Consider the following 18,195-nt stretch of genomic DNA (forward strand, 5'->3'; position numbering starts at 1 on the left):
GGAAATGCCAGACGTCTCATTAGCAGACTCCATGCGACCTGTGGTTCATACACCTTACAAAGGAAAGTCTTCCCAGGTACCAGGTTTATTTTTAATATGGGTTCTTTCCCTTTAAGCTCCGTCGTACATAACGCACAAAAGGATTGTTCTACGGGGTGTGAATAAAAATGCAATGTCCCCGCTTTACCTCCAATTAGGTGTCCCTGCAGCAGTGAAGAGGTGACATGTTGCTAATTGCATGGACAACGTCGTCTTTTCTGTGAGATTTAAAAGGGGTTTTTTTTTGGCCTCCAGAGAGATGGACAATTTGTTTCTGTGGAGTTCATGCAAAAAGGATTTAATTCTAAATCATTTCCTTCCTGTTTGTTTTCCAGGTGATGATGAGCACTGAAGTCATTAGTAGCTGCCTGGTTTTGCCTTAGGACAAGCTTGGGCGATTCCCCTTTCAACCTGCTTAACCTGGGAATGTTGCCTAAACAGTCTGATAGATTTACTTTCCACTAACGCCAGCAGGTTGTTCCACATGGCGGCCTTCTGTGGGATTTGGGAGGTTTTAATCTAATACAGCATTCGGGAAAACGCAGGAATATAGTAACCTAATGATGACCAATGACATATACAGTGGGGCAAAAAAGTATTTAGTCAGTCAGCAATAGTGCAAGTTCCACCACTTAAAAAGATGAGAGGCGTCTGTAATTTACATCATAGGTAGACCTCAACTATGGGAGACAAACTGAGAAAAAAAAAAAACCAGAAAATCACATTGTCTGTTTTTTATCATTTTATTTGCATATTATGGTGGAAAATAAGTATTTGGTCAGAAACAAACAATCAAGATTTCTGGCTCTCACAGACCTGTAACTTCTTCTTTAAGAGTCTCCTCTTTCCTCCACTCATTACCTGTAGTAATGGCACCTGCTTAAACTTGTTATCAGTATAAAAATACACCTGTGCACACCCTCAAACAGTCTGACTCTAAACTCCACTATGGTGAAGACCAAAGAGCTGTCAAAGGACACCAGAAACAAAATTGTAGCCCTGCACCATGCTGGGAAGACTGAATCTGCAATAGCCAACCAGCTTGGAGTGAAGAAATCAACAGTGGGAGCAATAATTAGAAAATGGAAGACATACAAGACCACTGATAATCTCCCTCGATCTGGGGCTCCACGCAAAATCCCACCCCGTGGGGTCAGAATGATCACAAGAACGGTGAGCAAAAATCCCAGAACCACGCGGGGGGACCTAGTGAATGAACTGCAGAGAGCTGGGACCAATGTAACAAGGCCTACCATAAGTAACACACTATGCCACCATGGACTCAGATCCTGCAGTGCCAGACGTGTCCCACTGCTTAAGCCAGTACATGTCCGGGCCCGTCTGAAGTTTGCTAGAGAGCATTTGGATGATCCAGAGGAGTTTTGGGAGAATGTGCCATGGTCTGATGAAACCAAACTGGAACTGTTTGGTAGAAACACAACTTGTCGTGTTTGGAGGAAAAAGAATACTGAGTTGCATCCATCAAACACCATACCTACTGTAAAGCATGGTGGTGGAAACATCATGCTTTGGGGCTGTTTTTCTGCAAAGGGGCCAGGACGACTGATCCGGGTACATGAAAGAATGAATGGGGCCATGTATCGTGAGATTTTGTGTGCAAACCTCCTTCCATCAGCAAGGGCATTGAAGATGAAACGTGGCTGGGTCTTTCAACATGACAATGATCCAAAGCACACCGCCAGGGCAACGAAGGAGTGGCTTCGTAAGAAGCATTTCAAGGTCCTGGAGTGGCCTAGCTAGTCTCCAGATCTCAACCCTATAGAAAACCTTTGGAGGGAGTTGAAAGTCCATGTTGCCAAGCGAAAAGCCAAAAACATCACTGCTCTAGAGGAGATCTGCATGGAGGAATGGGCCAACATACCAACAACAGTGTGTGGCAACCTTGTGAAGACTTACAGAAAACGTTTGACCTCTGTCATTGCCAACAAAGGATATATTACAAAGTATTGAGATGAAATTTTGTTTCTGACCAAATACTTATTTTCCACCATAATATGCAAATAAAATGTTAAAAAAACAGACAATGTGATTTTCTGGATTTTTTTTTATCAGTTTGTCTCCCATAGTTGAGGTCTACCTATGATGTAAATTACAGACGCCTCTCATCTTTTTAAGTGGTGGAACTTGCACTATTGCTGACTGACTAAATACTTTTTTGCCCCACTGTATGTACTACTAGATGGTGGCCCGATTCTAACGCATCGGGTATTCTAGAATATCTATGACAGAACTTGTTCAGTATACATAAGCATAGCAGATAACAGCCGACGTAGCATATAGCACAGCCCATGTAGCATATAGCACAGCCACGTAGCATATAACACAGCCCACATAGCATATAACACAGCCACATCTAATATATAATTGCCTAGAATACTACTTCCTGCAATTTGTGCCAACTTCCGTGGCTTTGTCCGGAGCTAATGTCCGGAGCTAATGTCCGGAGCTAATGTCCGGAGTTAATGTCCGGAGATTAATTGCCTAGAATACTACTTCCTGCAATTTGTGCCAACTTCCGTGGCTTTGTCCGGAGCTAATGTCCGGAGCTAATGTCCGGAGCTAATGTCCGGAGCTAATGTCCGGAGCTAATGTCCGGAGCTAATGTCCGGAGATAAGTGACGTCAACAGTGTCCAGTGTCTGATTGGTTGCCGCCTGCTGTGAGCGACCAATCAGAAACGTGCCGTACTGTGACACACTCCGCCCGCCATTTTGGTGTGATTTTTGAATTTTTACCTCACAGCAAGTTTCTACTGCGTGGAGGCGGGCCCAGTGACGTTGCTCTTCAAGCTCCTGCCGAATTTCGTCAAAAAAATGATAATACCATTTACCAAAACTATATATATTTAGTTGTGAAGTGGTTCAGTGACATTTTCACACCAATTTTGAACTTTTGTTTGGTGTTTTCTCCATATACTGCCTATTATTCACTGACTGTTATACTGAGATTTATTAATTGTATTATTCTTACATTTGAATAAATAAAGTATATATGGATTCTAGACTCCCGATTCTTTAGAATCGGGCTGCCATCTAGTAGTATATAAAAGAGCCACGTAGCATATAACAGCCCACGTAGTATATAGCACAGCCACGTAGTATATAACACAGCCACATAGTATATAGCACAGCCACGTAGCATATAACACAGCCACGTAGCATATAACAACCCACGTAGTACATAGCACAGCCACGTAGTACATAGCACAGCCACATAGCATATAGCACAACCACATAGCATATAGCACAGCCACGTAGCATATAAAAGCCCACGTAGTATATAGCACAACTACGTAGTATATAACACAGCCACGTAGTATATAGCACAGCCATGTAGCATATAGCACAGCCACGTAGTATATAACACAGCCCATGTAGGATATAACAGCCCACGTTGTATATAGCACAGCCACGTAGCATATAACACAGCCATGTAGTATCTAATACAGCCCACGTAGCATATAACACAGCCCACGTAGTATATAGTACAGTCCACGTAGTATATAGTAACCCCTACATAGGGATTTTATGTGATTATGTTCACCAATAATAAATTAATTGTTTTCTACTCTGATCCTAGTTGTGAGTAATCTCCTGTATCGGGACAGACGCTATATGAGGCATATTGTGCATTGTTATCAAAAATAGTAATCTCCTGTATGGGCACAGACGCTATATGAGGCATACTGTGCATTGTTATCAAAATTGGCCCACGTAGTATTTAGTACAGTTGACGTAGTATATAGCACAGTCCAAGTAGTATATAACACAGCCCACGTAGTGTATAGTACAGTCCACATAGTATGTAACACAGTCCACGTAGTATATAGCAGAATCCACGTAGTATATAGTACAGTCCACGTAGTATATAACATGGCCACGTAGTATATAGTACAGTCCACGTAGTATATAACACTGCCCACGTAGTATATAGCACAGTGCACGTAGTATATAGCACAGCCACGTAGTATATAGCACAGCCATATAGTATATATACTGTATATATATATATATATATCCAAGATGGTGGCCCAATTCTAACGCATCGGGTATTCTAGAATATGTATGTATGTATATAGCAGCCACATAGTATATAGCACAGGCCACGACATATTGTAGAATACCCGATGCGTAAATACAGGCCACGTAGTATATAACACAGCCCACGTAGTATATAACACAGCCCAAACAGTATATAACACAGGCCACGCAGTATATAACATTGCCCACATAGTAGATAACACTGCCCATGTAGCATATAGCAGCCATGTAGGATATAACGCAGCCCACACAGTATACAACACAGCCCACATAGTATATAACACTGCCCACGTAGTATATAGCAGCCATGTAGTATATAACGCAGCCCACGTAGTATATAACTCTGCCCAAGTAGTATATAGCAGCCATGTAGTATATAACGCAGCCCACGCAGTATATAACACAGCCCACGTAGTATTTAGCAGTGTGGGCAGCACCATATCCTTGTTAAAAAAAATATTTAAAATAAAAATAGTTCTATACTCACCCTCCGGTGTCCAGCAAAGCTCTGTCGATGTGCTCTCGGCTGCCGCCAGCTTCCATTCCCAGAATGCATTGCGAAATTACACAGATGACGTATGGTCTCGCGAGACCGCTAAGTCTTCTGGGTAATTTCACAATGCATCTCTGGGAACGGAAGCTGGCGGCAGCCGCGCGCGCCTCGGCGGATGACGGAAGGTGAGAATAGCAGGTTTTTGTTTTTTTATTATTTTTAACATTATATCTTTTTACTATTGATGCTGCATAGGCAGCATCAATAGTAAAGCTTGTCGCTGATTGGTCGCGGCCGTCATTTTTATTTATTTATTAATAGCACCGGCACCGAATGATGAATACTCCCATCAGCAGCGGATGCTCTCGCTGTTATAAGCGACAGCAGGCAGAGGCTGATTGGAGTAGTACTCTTATCTTACCGCCGATCAGAGCTTCCAGTGTTTCATACAGATGACAGCTTGGGAAACACCCGATTTTTGGGGTGCCAAATGCAAACAGTAACGTAGACTTCCTGGAGAAGTCTGGGTCCATACCCGAACACTAGGTGTTTGGTACGGACCCTGAAGTTTACTGTTCGGGTTCGCCCATCTCTAGTTTTCATACAATTATTTCCAGGAGGAGGAATAGTACAATACAGAGTTGTAAATGCGCAAAAATATTATTTCATGGGTCATATATGTATTTTTTAAAGCACAGATGTCAGAAGCTTTGACAAGCCCTAATATAAATTACTAGCTATTGAACCCGTTCTACGCCCGGGTGGCGAGCATTTATATTGGTATATGGTCTCCATCCTGGTATGGGCTGCTCCATCCTGCGCCCCCATCCTGTCATGTGCTGCTCCCATCCTGCGCCCCCGTTCTGTCATGTGCTGCTCCCATCCTGCGCCCCCGTTCTGTCATGTGCTGCTCCCATCCTGTCATTTGCTGCTCCCATCCTGCGCCCGTTCTGTCATTTGCTGCTCCCATCCTGCGTCCCCGTTCTGTCATTTGCTGCTGCCATCCTGCTCCCGTTCTGTCAAGTGCTGCTGCCATCCTGCGCCTCCATTCTGTCATTTGCTGCTCCCATCCTGTCATTTGCTGCTCCCATCCTGCGTCCCCGTTCTGTCATTTGCTGCTGCCATCCTGCGCCCGTTCTGTCAAGTGCTGCTGCCATCCTGCTCCCGTTCTGTCAAGTGCTGCTGCCATCCTGCGCCCGTTCTGTCATGTGCTGCTGCCATCCTGCGCCCGTTCTGTCATGTGCTGCTGCCATCCTGCGCCCGTTCTGTCATGTGCTGCTGCCATCCTGCGCCCGTTCTGTCATGTGCTGCGGCCATCCTGCGCCCGTTCTGACATGTGCTGCTGCCATCCTGCGCCCGTTCTGTCATGTGTTGCGGCCATCCTGCGCCCGTTCTGTCATGTGCTGCTGCCATCCTGCGCCCGTTCTGTCATGTGCTGCGGCCATCCTGCGCCCGTTCTGACATGTGCTGCTGCCATCCTGCGCCCGTTCTGTCATGTGCTGCTGCCATCCTGCGCCCGTTCTGTCATGTGCTGCGGCCATCCTGCGCCCGTTCTGTCTTGTGCTGCGGCCATCCTGCGCCCATTCTGTCATGTGCTGCGGCCATCCTGCGCCCGTTCTGTCATGTGCTGCGGCCATCCTGTCATGTGCTGCGGCCATCCTGAGCCCGTTCTGTCATGTGCTGCTGCCATCCTGCGCCCGTTCTGTCATGTGCTGCTGCCATCCTGCGCCCGTTCTGTCATGTGCTGCGGCCATCCTGCGCCCGTTCTGTCATGTGCTGCTGCCATCCTGCGCCCGTTCTGTCATGTGCTGCGGCCATCCTGCGCCCGTTCTGTCATGTGCTGCGGCCATCCTGCGCCCGTTCTGTCATGTGCTGCTGCCATCCTGCGCCCGTTCTGTCATGTGCTGCTGCCATCCTGCGCCCGTTCTGTCATGTGCTGCGGCCATCCTGCGCCCGTTCTGTCTTGTGCTGCGGCCATCCTGCGCCCGTTCTGTCATGTGCTGCGGCCATCCTGCGCCCGTTCTGTCATGTGCTGCGGCCATCCTGTCATGTGCTGCGGCCATCCTGAGCCCGTTCTGTCATGTGCTGCTGCCATCCTGCGCCCGTTCTGTCATGTGCTGCGGCCATCCTGCGCCCGTTCTGTCATGTGCTGCTGCCATCCTGCGCCCGTTCTGTCATGTGCTGCTGCCATCCTGCGCCCGTTCTGTCATGTGCTGCGGCCATCCTGCGCCCGTTCTATCTTGTGCTGCGGCCATCCTGCGCCCGTTCTGTCATGTGCTGCGGCCATCCTGCGCCCGTTCTGTCATGTGCTGCGGCCATCCTGTCATGTGCTGCGGCCATCCTGAGCCCGTTCTGTCATGTGCTGCTGCCATCCTGCGCCCGTTCTGTCATGTGCTGCTGCCATCCTGCGCCCGTTCTGTCATGTGCTGCGGCCATCCTGCGCCCGTTCTGTCATGTGCTGCTGCCATCCTGCGCCCGTTCTGTCATGTGCTGCGGCCATCCTGCGCCCGTTCTGTCATGTGCTGCGGCCATCCTGCGCCCGTTCTGACATGTGCTGCTGCCATCCTGCGCCCGTTCTGTCATGTGCTGCTGCCATCCTGCGCCCGTTCTGTCATGTGCTGCGGCCATCCTGCGCCCGTTCTGTCATGTGCTGCTGCCATCCTGCGCCCGTTCTGTCATGTGCTGCTGCCATCCTGCGCCCGTTCTGTCATGTGCTGCGGCCATCCTGCGCCCGTTCTGTCTTGTGCTGCGGCCATCCTGCGCCCGTTCTGTCATGTGCTGCGGCCATCCTGCGCCCGTTCTGTCATGTGCTGCGGCCATCCTGTCATGTGCTGCGGCCATCCTGAGCCCGTTCTGTCATGTGCTGCTGCCATCCTGCGCCCGTTCTGTCATGTGCTGCTGCCATCCTGCGCCCGTTCTGTCATGTGCTGCGGCCATCCTGCGCCCGTTCTGTCATGTGCTGCTGCCATCCTGCGCCCGTTCTGTCATGTGCTGCGGCCATCCTGCGCCCGTTCTGTCATGTGCTGCGGCCATCCTGCGCCCGTTCTGTCATGTGCTGCTGCCATCCTGCGCCCGTTCTGTCATGTGCTGCTCCCATCCTGCGCCACCATTGTATTATATGCCCCCCGCTCCAGTGTGTATGCCCCCGAATGCTGCTGCCATATAAAAAAAAAAAAATACCATACTCACCTATCGTCCGGCTCCACTGCAGTTATGTCTTCAAGAAAATGGCGCCGGAAAGCGGGGACTGCGCAGGCGCCGATTCCGGCAGCAGGAATCGGCGCCTGCGCAGTCCGCGCTTTCCGGCGCCATTTTCTTGAAGACACACCTGCAGTGGAGCCGGAGTGTGTCTTCAAGAAAATGGCGCCGGAAAGCGCGGACTGCGCAGGCGCCGATTCCGGCAGCAGGAATCGGCGCCTGCGCAGTCCGCGCCCTCCGGAGCCGGGAGCAGAGGAGCCGGGAGACGGAGCCGCAAGCAGCGCTGGAACCGGGAAAGGTGAGTATACTTACCCTCCCTCCTGGCGGTCCCTGACTCTCCGGTGGAGATCGCGGTATGCGTTCAGTGCTTACGCATACCGCGATCTCCCGGGAGCGTCGCTCTGTGAGGCCCAGACTGCGCCGGCGCTTGCGCTTGCGCAGTCTATAGAGGCTTCAGACAGAGTGACGCTCCCAGCGTTATATTATAGATAGATATTAACTGGTCCTTTTCTACTGCTTTCATCTGTGTTCTCTTCTTTCTTTCCTTATCTACAGTTCCGGTCATAGAGAATATGTTTGCACCACAATTCATGCTCTTCAGGATTTATTTTACTTTTTTAATTTCTTTACACTACTTTCATATGAATATAATAGTAAGTGTCCACATTGCTCGGATGTGAATATTTCTCTTTTTATACTGTCGCTTTATACAGATGGTGCAGCTGTTCGCTGTTTCATCTTTTTATAAGCTCTGCATGATATTTCGATCATTTACTCCTCTGATCCAACCTCGAAAGACCATCAATCATGTGGTGAAAGTAGAATTAGGGGCTCCGGCCCCTAAGTGAATTTCTATGAGCCGCCAATTCCTAGATTCTGTTTTTACAAAGGGAACGGAAATTCTTTTCTGCATTTTTAAATCCATGAGGACATAGAAAAATGCTACAATTATATGGAAAAATATTAAATTTACTTAATTCTCTGCCTTGCCAGTGTAGATCCCAAATTATGTGACCACCTTGATTGCATTTTGGCTGGTTGCCAATATTAGGAGTCCAGGGTAGGTTGTCAATATCATATTTGTGGGGATCTGACCACCAGCAACTCCCCTGATCGCCTGGTTGAAGGGGCTACTATACACTGTGAGTGCTACAGCGCTGCAGATTGAGTACTGGCCATGAATGGTACTGCAAGCTTGTTTCAAACAAATGATTGGGGCAGAACGTGCAGTACCATTCAAGACCACTACACAATGTACGGCGCTGTCCAATTGCTGGTGTTTGTCAGCGCCTTCAATCATCCGATTCATGGAGGTTATGGGAGTCAGACCCAGTGTGGCCTTATGGCCTCTCCTAAGGATAGGTCATCAATATTAAAGAATCTTTACTTTTTTAATGGTGATCACTGCATTCTAAATGCAATTGAATAGAACTTGGTGATATTTAGACACCATATTATGCACTATTTGCAAAGGTGTAACTTTGCAGAAATAGAAATAAGTATTCCAGTCAACTGTTCAGTGAAAAAAAGATCAAGATTCAGTGAAATATCCTGGTCAGCGTGAAACTTTTAGGCTATGTGCACATGTCCGGAATTGCCGTGGAAATTTCCGCAGCAATTCTGGAACTCCCTGTCGCGGGAAAAATGCATACATAATTGTCATGCGTTGTCCCGCTAAACACTAACGTTTTGCAAGAGTAATTAGCTTGCAGAATGTTAGCGTTTTCCAAGCGATCTGTAGCATCGCTTGGAAAGCTGATTGACAGGTTGGTCACACTTGCCAAACATAGTGCTTGACAAGTGTGACCAACTTTTTACTATTGATGCCGCCTATGCAGCATCAATGGTAAAAGGTAGAGTGTTAAAAATAATTAAAAAAAATAAAAAAATCATGATATTCTCACCTTCCGGCGTCCCTGGCAGCCTGTCCCGCTCCTCGCGATGCTTCCATTCCCAATAATGCATTGTGGCAATGACCCCAGATGACGTAGCGGTCTTGCGAGACCGCACGTCATCACTTGTCATTCTCGCAACGCATTATTGGGAACAGGAGCATCGCGAGGAGCGGGACAGGCTGCCAGGGACGCCGGAAGGTGAGAATATTACAATTTATTATTTTAATTATTTTTTTTAACAATTATATGGTTCCCAGGGCCTGGAGGAGAGTCTCCTCTCCTCCACCCTGGGTACCAACCGCACATGATCCGCTTACTTCCCGCATGGTGGGCATAGCCACATGAGGAAAGTAAGCGGATCAATGCATTCCTATGTATGTGGAATCCCCGCGATTCCGCACCAAGAATGAACATGCTGCGTTTTTTTCTAGAATGTGATTCCGCTGCGGAAAATAACGCAACATGTGCACAAAAAATGCGGATTGCATTCTAATAATAGGATGCTTAATGTATGCATTTTTTTGCGGTTTTATCGCATTTTTATAGCGAAAAAACACGAAAATTCCTGAACGTGTGCACATAGCCTTAGATGTTCTTGTGAGGCCGGTTTCACACGTCAGTGTTTCCGGTACGTGAGGTGACAGTTTCCTCACATACCGGAGACACTGACACACGTAGACACATAAAAATCACTGCATCTGTTCAGATGTCATTGATTTTTTGCGGACCGTGTCTCCGTGTGCCAAACACGGAGACATGTCAGTGTTCGTGGGAGCGCACGGATTACACGGACCCATTAAATTCAATGGGTCCGTGTAAAACACATACCGCACAGGGACGTTGTCCGTGTGCAGTCCGTGTGCCGTGCAGGAGACAGCGCTACATTAAGCGCTGTCCCCCCCACTGGTGCTGAAGCCGCCATTCATGTCTTCCCTGCAGCAGCATTTGCTGCAGAGAAAATATGAATAATAGTGTTTAAAATAAAGATCTATGTGTCCCCCGCCCTCCCACCCCCTGTGTGCCCCCTCACCCCCTGTGCGCCCCCCCATCCCCCCCCCCGCTGTTCTGAAAATACTCACCAGGCTCCCTCGTTGGCTATCGCTGCTTCCTGGTCTGGCCGCATCTTTTCCTGTATGTGGTCACGTGGGGCCGCTCATTTACAGTAATGAATATGCGGCTCCACCTCCCATAGGGGTGGAGCCGCATATTCATTAATGTAATCGGCGGCCCCACGTGACCGCATACAGGAGAAGATGCGGCATGGGCATTCGCAAAAGTCCATTCCATCAAAATGTAAAATAGTTGAATCAATACAGTAAATGTTGTAAAGAAATAAAAAATTGAAACTCCCAAATTGCCGTTTTTTACTTGCTGCACCTGTCACACAAAATGTAATACAGAATTATCAAAACATAGTATGTATGTCTTGATCCAGACCGGGTTTTGAGTCCTGTCTTCCCCTTTTTCCGGCCTGGTCATGCCAGGGGTTAACTTTCTCAGCCTCGGTCTGGTCTCAGGTTTGCTAATAATCCCCGCTGTGTCCTGCAGACCATGTCAGTTATAGCTTCTGCCTACAGCATGAGTAGCTGACCCCGTTTGCCTTGATTTGTCCTGCTGCTTGCTTGCTGAACCCGTGTCTGTTTATCCCCTCTTCCCTTTCCGACTCTGTGTTCCCCTTTCGTGAATTGACTCTCTGTTTTATTTTTAACTTGGCTTGGACCCTGACCTGATGTTTTGTCTCTTGTCTTTGGCATACCCACTCCTGACTGGTATTGACCCATTTGGCTTGTTATTGACTCTGTGTTTGCTTATTCCCTTTGTACTGTGCTACAATCTTATATTGACCTGGCTTGTTTTGACTATTCTGCTGTCACCTGGTGGCGGACTAGCCGCTGCATTGCAGATCTGGTCCTGCAGTGTGCAGCCCTCCCTCCACTCTATTGCCACCTAGTGGAGATTGCAATTACCTGTATTGCAGCGTCGTGACAATGTACCCAAAAATAGTATAAATAAAAACATTAGTTCGCCACACACTAAAAAGCCTACACACAGCTTAATCGACGAAAAAAATAAAAGTTATGAGCCTCAGAAAGTGGCGGCACAAACCAAATAAATTTTTCAAAAGTTCAGAATTTTTTAAGCCACTAACATAGTAAAAAGGCAATATATGGTATTTCTGTAATTGCACTCACCTGGAAAATCATTTTGTCAGGTCACTTTTACTGCACATTTAATACTAAACCTTTAAAACAGATTTCATTGCACTTGTAATTTTCTTTGCCATTTTTGCTTATTTTATATGGTAAATGTAACGGTGTGATTCAAAACTGCACCCCGGTCCGGCCCAAAACAAGCTTTAATACGTCTATGTTGGGGGAGGAAATAAGTTATTGCTATTTGAAAAAAAGATTAGACAATGGAAATGCAAGAATGAAAGTTAGCTAAGAGGTTAGTAAAATAATATAAGCAAGAAAAAGTATTAACACCCGTTGGAAAAGATTTGTCTGAACTACAAATTATAATTCTGTATTTCTAAAAAGAAGGGTGTGAAAGGGTCGTTTCCATGTTCATAGATAGGTCGTGCTTGTAAACACAAGAAGATTTGCAATTTACTGTTGGGTAAAATTTGCAGCCGCTCTTGACCGGTCACCTTGTTGGATGGATCACTATAATGTTGCAATGTCCGTGTATCACGGTTTTGAGGCTCCTGACGGGACACCCATCCCCGGTATTTGCATTTAGACGTCTTTGTGACCTTAAACAGATGAGTCTACATTGATATGAATATGTGAAGATGTAACGAGACAATGACGTGTTAGCATGTAGCAGAGCCTCCGCACATTTATGTTAGTCAACCGAAGGGGAAAAGTGTTTGCCGAGTTGCCATATGGTCCGACGTTGTGCCGGCATTACACAGGAGATGACATATCACAACAAATTCCACTTGTGAGTATCTGGTACAACCAGCAAAAACGAAGTGTACGGAAGATGAATAGGTAACATAAACCTAACCAGGCATCTCTGAAAACATATGGGCAAATCGGTAACTTTATATGACGACGGATCATACTTCATGTTCAACAAATGTAATAGTTGAAGTCCTGTGGGGTATGGGAGCCGAGAGCCGTTTAATGGAACATATGGGAGCAACACAGGGAATGGATGATGACACTGACGAAGCATATTAGCCGAGGATGGAAATTACTGGATAATCTGCTTAATTTCATTTGGAGGGAAGTTTAACGGCAGCGAGAAGATGCTTTGCTTATAGCATCTGGTGACCGCACAAAGGGCCAGAAGAAAAGCTGTTATTAGCCGGTATGGCAGAAAACAGAGGAGAAGAATTGAGGGAAATGCAGGGGTAGATGTCCACATGACAGACTCCACATAGAATAATACAGGTACAGCTGAGATTACTACTACACTCCTAAAAATTGAAGTTGTAACACGAAGAAGGAAAAGTCCTGGAGTTATGGAAATTACATTATGGAGACACATATTAGTGATGTGCACATGATGAAAAAGTGGAAACAAATTTTGCAAAACATCTCGACTTATTCAGTATCAAGAGTGACCACCATGTGCATAAATCCCCACATTTACACACCTTAGTTGCAATCACTGAGACTATTTATGGTCATTTGAGGAATGTTCTGCTGAATGCACTTGGGCAAGTCATCAAGATCCACCGTTGGCAGCTCCTGAGTCCTGAACATTGATGTCCCAGATGTGCTCGATGAGAGACAAATCCGGAGAAGCTGTAGGTGACAATAGCACATTTAGGACACAATGGCTCCTGGGACACATTGGAAAAATGGCTGTACCACTGGTTCCAGGACCAAATCAATGTAACGCCAAGCTGTTATTGTACCTGGAAGGAAGACTAGAGGGGTCTGGCTACAGTACATTATGTCACACCACACCGGAAGTAGGATCAGTGTGATATCTACAGTACATTATGTCACACCACACCGGAAGTAGGATCAGTGTGATATTCCTTTGCCTCCTCATGGTTTTGCCCACATGAGCTTGAGACCATCCGCCAGCCATAAATGCATTCAAGACAAAATCGGCACTCATCGATGAAGAAGACAGACCTCCACTTCATCCTTCATTGCTTCATTCTAGCTTCTGGTCTCCATCTGTAGACCATGTGTGCAATGTGTTTTTTTATGGCAGTCATTGTATGATGAAAAATAGAATTAGGGATACACAAAACATACATATTTTAGTGTCTGACTTCTGATAAAATTCTTCAGTCACTCTACATGACTGCAGACTTTTGAATCCTGACAATGTGCAATGTGCATTACAGTTGCATGACTGTTAGTTGCATACTTTCAGCCACATGCCGACTAGACATGACTGGCTTCTCTCAGAAGCTGAGCACGTCTAGTTGGCACGTGACCGCATGTATGTAAATCACATACTAGAGGTCACATCACCGCCCGCTTTCACGTTGATTCCTGACAACATAAAGCTGTGTTGAGCTCCTGAGACCCCTCGATTCACCCTCACCCACTCCATGATGGTATATACTTCATGGAGCGTGAAGGGGTTAAAGGGACATTCAAAACTCAGACATACACATAATTTCTACAGAATATTTTAAGACGGTAAGATATGGCTGCCACCTTTGCTCGCCCAGCATGTTTGCTCAGCTATTTTTGTAACTTGCATAAAAGTGAATGAAGAAAGCTGCGCATGTGTCCCCTCTCCATTTCGTTCCCAAGATGAGGATTGGTGGACTCCCAGTATGGACAGAGCCTTTTATAAGAACCAGATAGATAGTTTTTAGGCCATTCTGGTACTAACATAATAATATGTGTTATTTGATCAATGTTCGGCGTTCTGCTTTCGGCATTATGTTGTAGGGGTCACATAATTATCCACTGTTCGCAAAGGTGTAACTATAGGGAGTGACCAGGTAACACATCTGAGTAAACTTTATCATTCGTGTTTTTTTCAGGTAGGTCTTACTAGTTGCACCCGTTTTGAATCCATTTTTTTTCTCATTCCTTTTCTTCTTCACTGAAGAGATGTGTCCTTTCCTAAGCCAATAAAAAGACCCCTGGAAGTTTTTTTAAATATTGTTTTTTTATTCAAATTGCATTCAAATCTGTGACCAAAACTCAAGCATGACGCTTTGCTTCCATGTTTCACGGACCTCCATTGGCTTGTATGGCTGAAGATGATCCGCAAACATGGATCAGAGTAGAACCTGCTTTGAGTGTCATGGATCTCATTCTCGGATACATGATTTTCAGGAATTTGTATATAGATTCATTAAACTCCATGGATCCATGTGCTGTCCGAGAAAAATATATGGCAGCATATAAACGTTTTGCACAGATGTGTGAATGTTGCCTTAAAAACAAAAATGTAATTAAATATAAAGAACATTATTGGAACACACGGTCCATTGCAGAAGTTTTCAACCCCTCAGTCTGAATTACAAATTGTGCTTACATAGATTGTCCCTGCCAATATATTTTTATTGTAAATAAATTTGCTCTTGAACTAAAATTTTCTTAGTTAAAATTCATTATTATACATCAGATTTTTCTTTTAAAATAAATGTAGGGGGTCAAGCACTTTTTGCACTGTACGAACTTAAAACTTAATTCACATTTTAATCGACTTGAAATTGCTATTACATGTCAGAATTTATATTCCACGCCTTAGGTACTTTGTGTGACCTGTCAATCTTGTCCCCCAGTGACACATCGGATAGCGTTTGGAGCACAGGCGAGCATCACTCTTCCTTATTCCAGCTAAGAATATCATTCTGGACTTGTAAGAGGTTTTAACAGAAGGCCATTAACATATTTACTGAAAGAGACACAGCTTAGCAAATTCCCCTGAAGGCTGACAACATGCAATCCCACTTTACAGCCATATTTACCTTTCTTGTAGTGCGTTCCGCAGTTCACGAGGACATTTACATTATGAAAATTCACTAATAACTGACCAATGGGTTTTACCACTACAGATGTTACCATCACCACTCATTCTTAGCAGAAGGACACATGGTCCTAAGACGTGGCCTGAAGCCTTTAGTCTCTAGTGAAAAATCTCCAACAGGTTCCCACTTACAATGTGCTACTGTAGTACTTTTATATTGCAATGAGGTCCTTGAGACACATTGCAACTCCTACATCTGGACTCTTAATTCGGCTTGGACTGGCCGACGGGAGAGCAGGGCAATTCTCTGGTAGGCCCCTGTGCAGAAGTAAGTCTAATAGACCTCAAAGTAAGCAATAGTTGGCCTATAACATTTGATACACTATGTGCAGACTAGACAACATCTCCTTGTCCATTCAACGAACTACCCAGGGTATTATTACATAGAAGCAGAGGTCGATATGTAAAAGAGAGTAATGTAATATTTGCATGAAGCTGAACATTGAGCCCCCAAAGTCAATGTTACTGGTTGGCCCTTGCCATCCCAGTCAAATGTAGTAATGGCACCTGTTTGACCTTGTTATCAATATAAAATACACCTGTCCACAACCTCAGTCACACTCCACTATGGTGAAGAACAAAGAGCTGTCGAAGGACACCAAAACCAAAATTGAAGCCCTGAACCAGGCTGGGAAGACTGAATCTGCAATAGGCAAGCAGCTTGGTGTGATGAAATCAACTATGGGAGCAATAATAAGAAAATGGAAGACATACAAGACCACTGATAATCTCCCTCAATCTAGGGCTCCACACAAGATCTCACCCCGTGGGGACAAAATGATCACAAGAACGGTGAGCAAAAATTCCAGAACCACATGTGGGGACCTAGTGAATGACCTGCATAGAGCTGGGACCACCGTAACAAAGGCTACCATCAGTAACACACTACGCCGCCAGGAACCCAGTTCCTGCAGTGCCAGATGTGTCCCCCTGCTTAAACCAGTACATGTCCTGGCCCGTCTGAAGTTTGTTAGAGAGCAGTTGGATTATCCAGAAGAGTATTGGAAGAATGTCATATGGTCTGATGAAACCAAAGTAGAACTGTTTGGTTGAAACATAACTTGGAGGAGACTGAATGCCGAGTTGCATTCAAAGAATACCATACCTACTGTGAAGCATGGGGGTGGCAGCATCATGCTTTGGGGCTGTTTCTCTGCAAAAGGACCAGGACGACTGATCCATGTACATGAAAGAATGAATGGGGCCATGTATCGTGATATTTTGAGTTCAACCCTCCTTCCGTCAGCAAGGGCATTGAAGATGAAACTTGGATGGGTCTTTTAGCATGATAATGATCCCAAGCATACGCCAGGACAACAAAGGAGTGGCTTCATAAGAAGCATATGAAGCTCCTGGAGTGGCCTAGCCAATCTCCAGATCTCAACCGTATATAAAACCTTTGGAGGGAGTTGAAAGTCCAAGTTGCCCAGCAACAGGCCCAGAACATCACTGCTCTAGAGGAGATCTGCATGGAGGAATGGGCCAACATACCACCAGCAGTGTGTGCCAACCTTGTGAAGACTTACAGAAAACGTTTGACCGCTGTCATTGCCAACACAGGATATATAACAAAATATTGAGATGAATTATTGTTAAAGACAAAATACTTATTTTCCACCATAATTTGCAAAATAAATCTTGCCAAATCAGACAAGGTGATTTTCTGGATTTGTTTTCTCATTTTGATTCTCATAGTTGTGGTCTACCTATGATGCCAATTACAGGCCTCTCTCATCTTTTTAAGTGGGAGAACTTGCACAATTGGTGGCTGACTAAATACTTTTTTCCCCACTGCATATCAAACGGAAATTTTTTCAAAGAGAATGCTAATTTATTCTATTTGTGTTATTTTTCTGTATGTGTGTGAACAATAGCAACTTTTCCAGATGCTTTTTTTTATTGCCAAGACTGCTTAAAAATGTGGGCCCCATTATGGGGTTGACCACCCTGGAGAGCAAAGTCTGTAGTTACTCTATGTGACTGCAGATTTTTGAGCCGTGACAGTATCCGGTGCTCCCGCTAGGTGCAAGTGAGCGGTCACATGTATGTGACTTCCATACAGGTGGCCATGTAAGAAGCCGAACTTGTCTACTGATCGCATTTATGATACTGGTGTCAATATTATTTGGCAGAGAAGCCGTTGGGTCGCCTGGCACCGGAGCTGAGTGTGAGTGCTATGTCTTCACGGCATTAAGGCCTCTGTCATACAGAAGAGATGAGTAATTTTTCAATTCATCAAATGGAGATTTTTTCGTTTCATATGTACTTTGATCAATATTTCTTACCGACACCTTTTTTTTTCTGGATCAGTGGCCCAACATTTTGAAAATATTGGTAAAACTATATTACTGTGTTTAAAAATAAATACCCTTTGAATAATAATCTTTAAATTAAATAATATCAACATTATCCTCTTGGCGTTACACTTGGAGATGCCTAAAGAAAAAAAAATCAAGCCTTCTCCCTCGAAAAAAAAAGAAAAAGGCCGGGATTTAGCTTTACAATTGAGATGTATCATGTGCGCTCGCTGCCACCCAGTATCCTGT

This window comes from Ranitomeya imitator, chromosome 3 (assembly GCF_032444005.1).
Source record: "Ranitomeya imitator isolate aRanImi1 chromosome 3, aRanImi1.pri, whole genome shotgun sequence".
Classification (NCBI taxonomy): domain Eukaryota; kingdom Metazoa; phylum Chordata; class Amphibia; order Anura; family Dendrobatidae; genus Ranitomeya; species Ranitomeya imitator.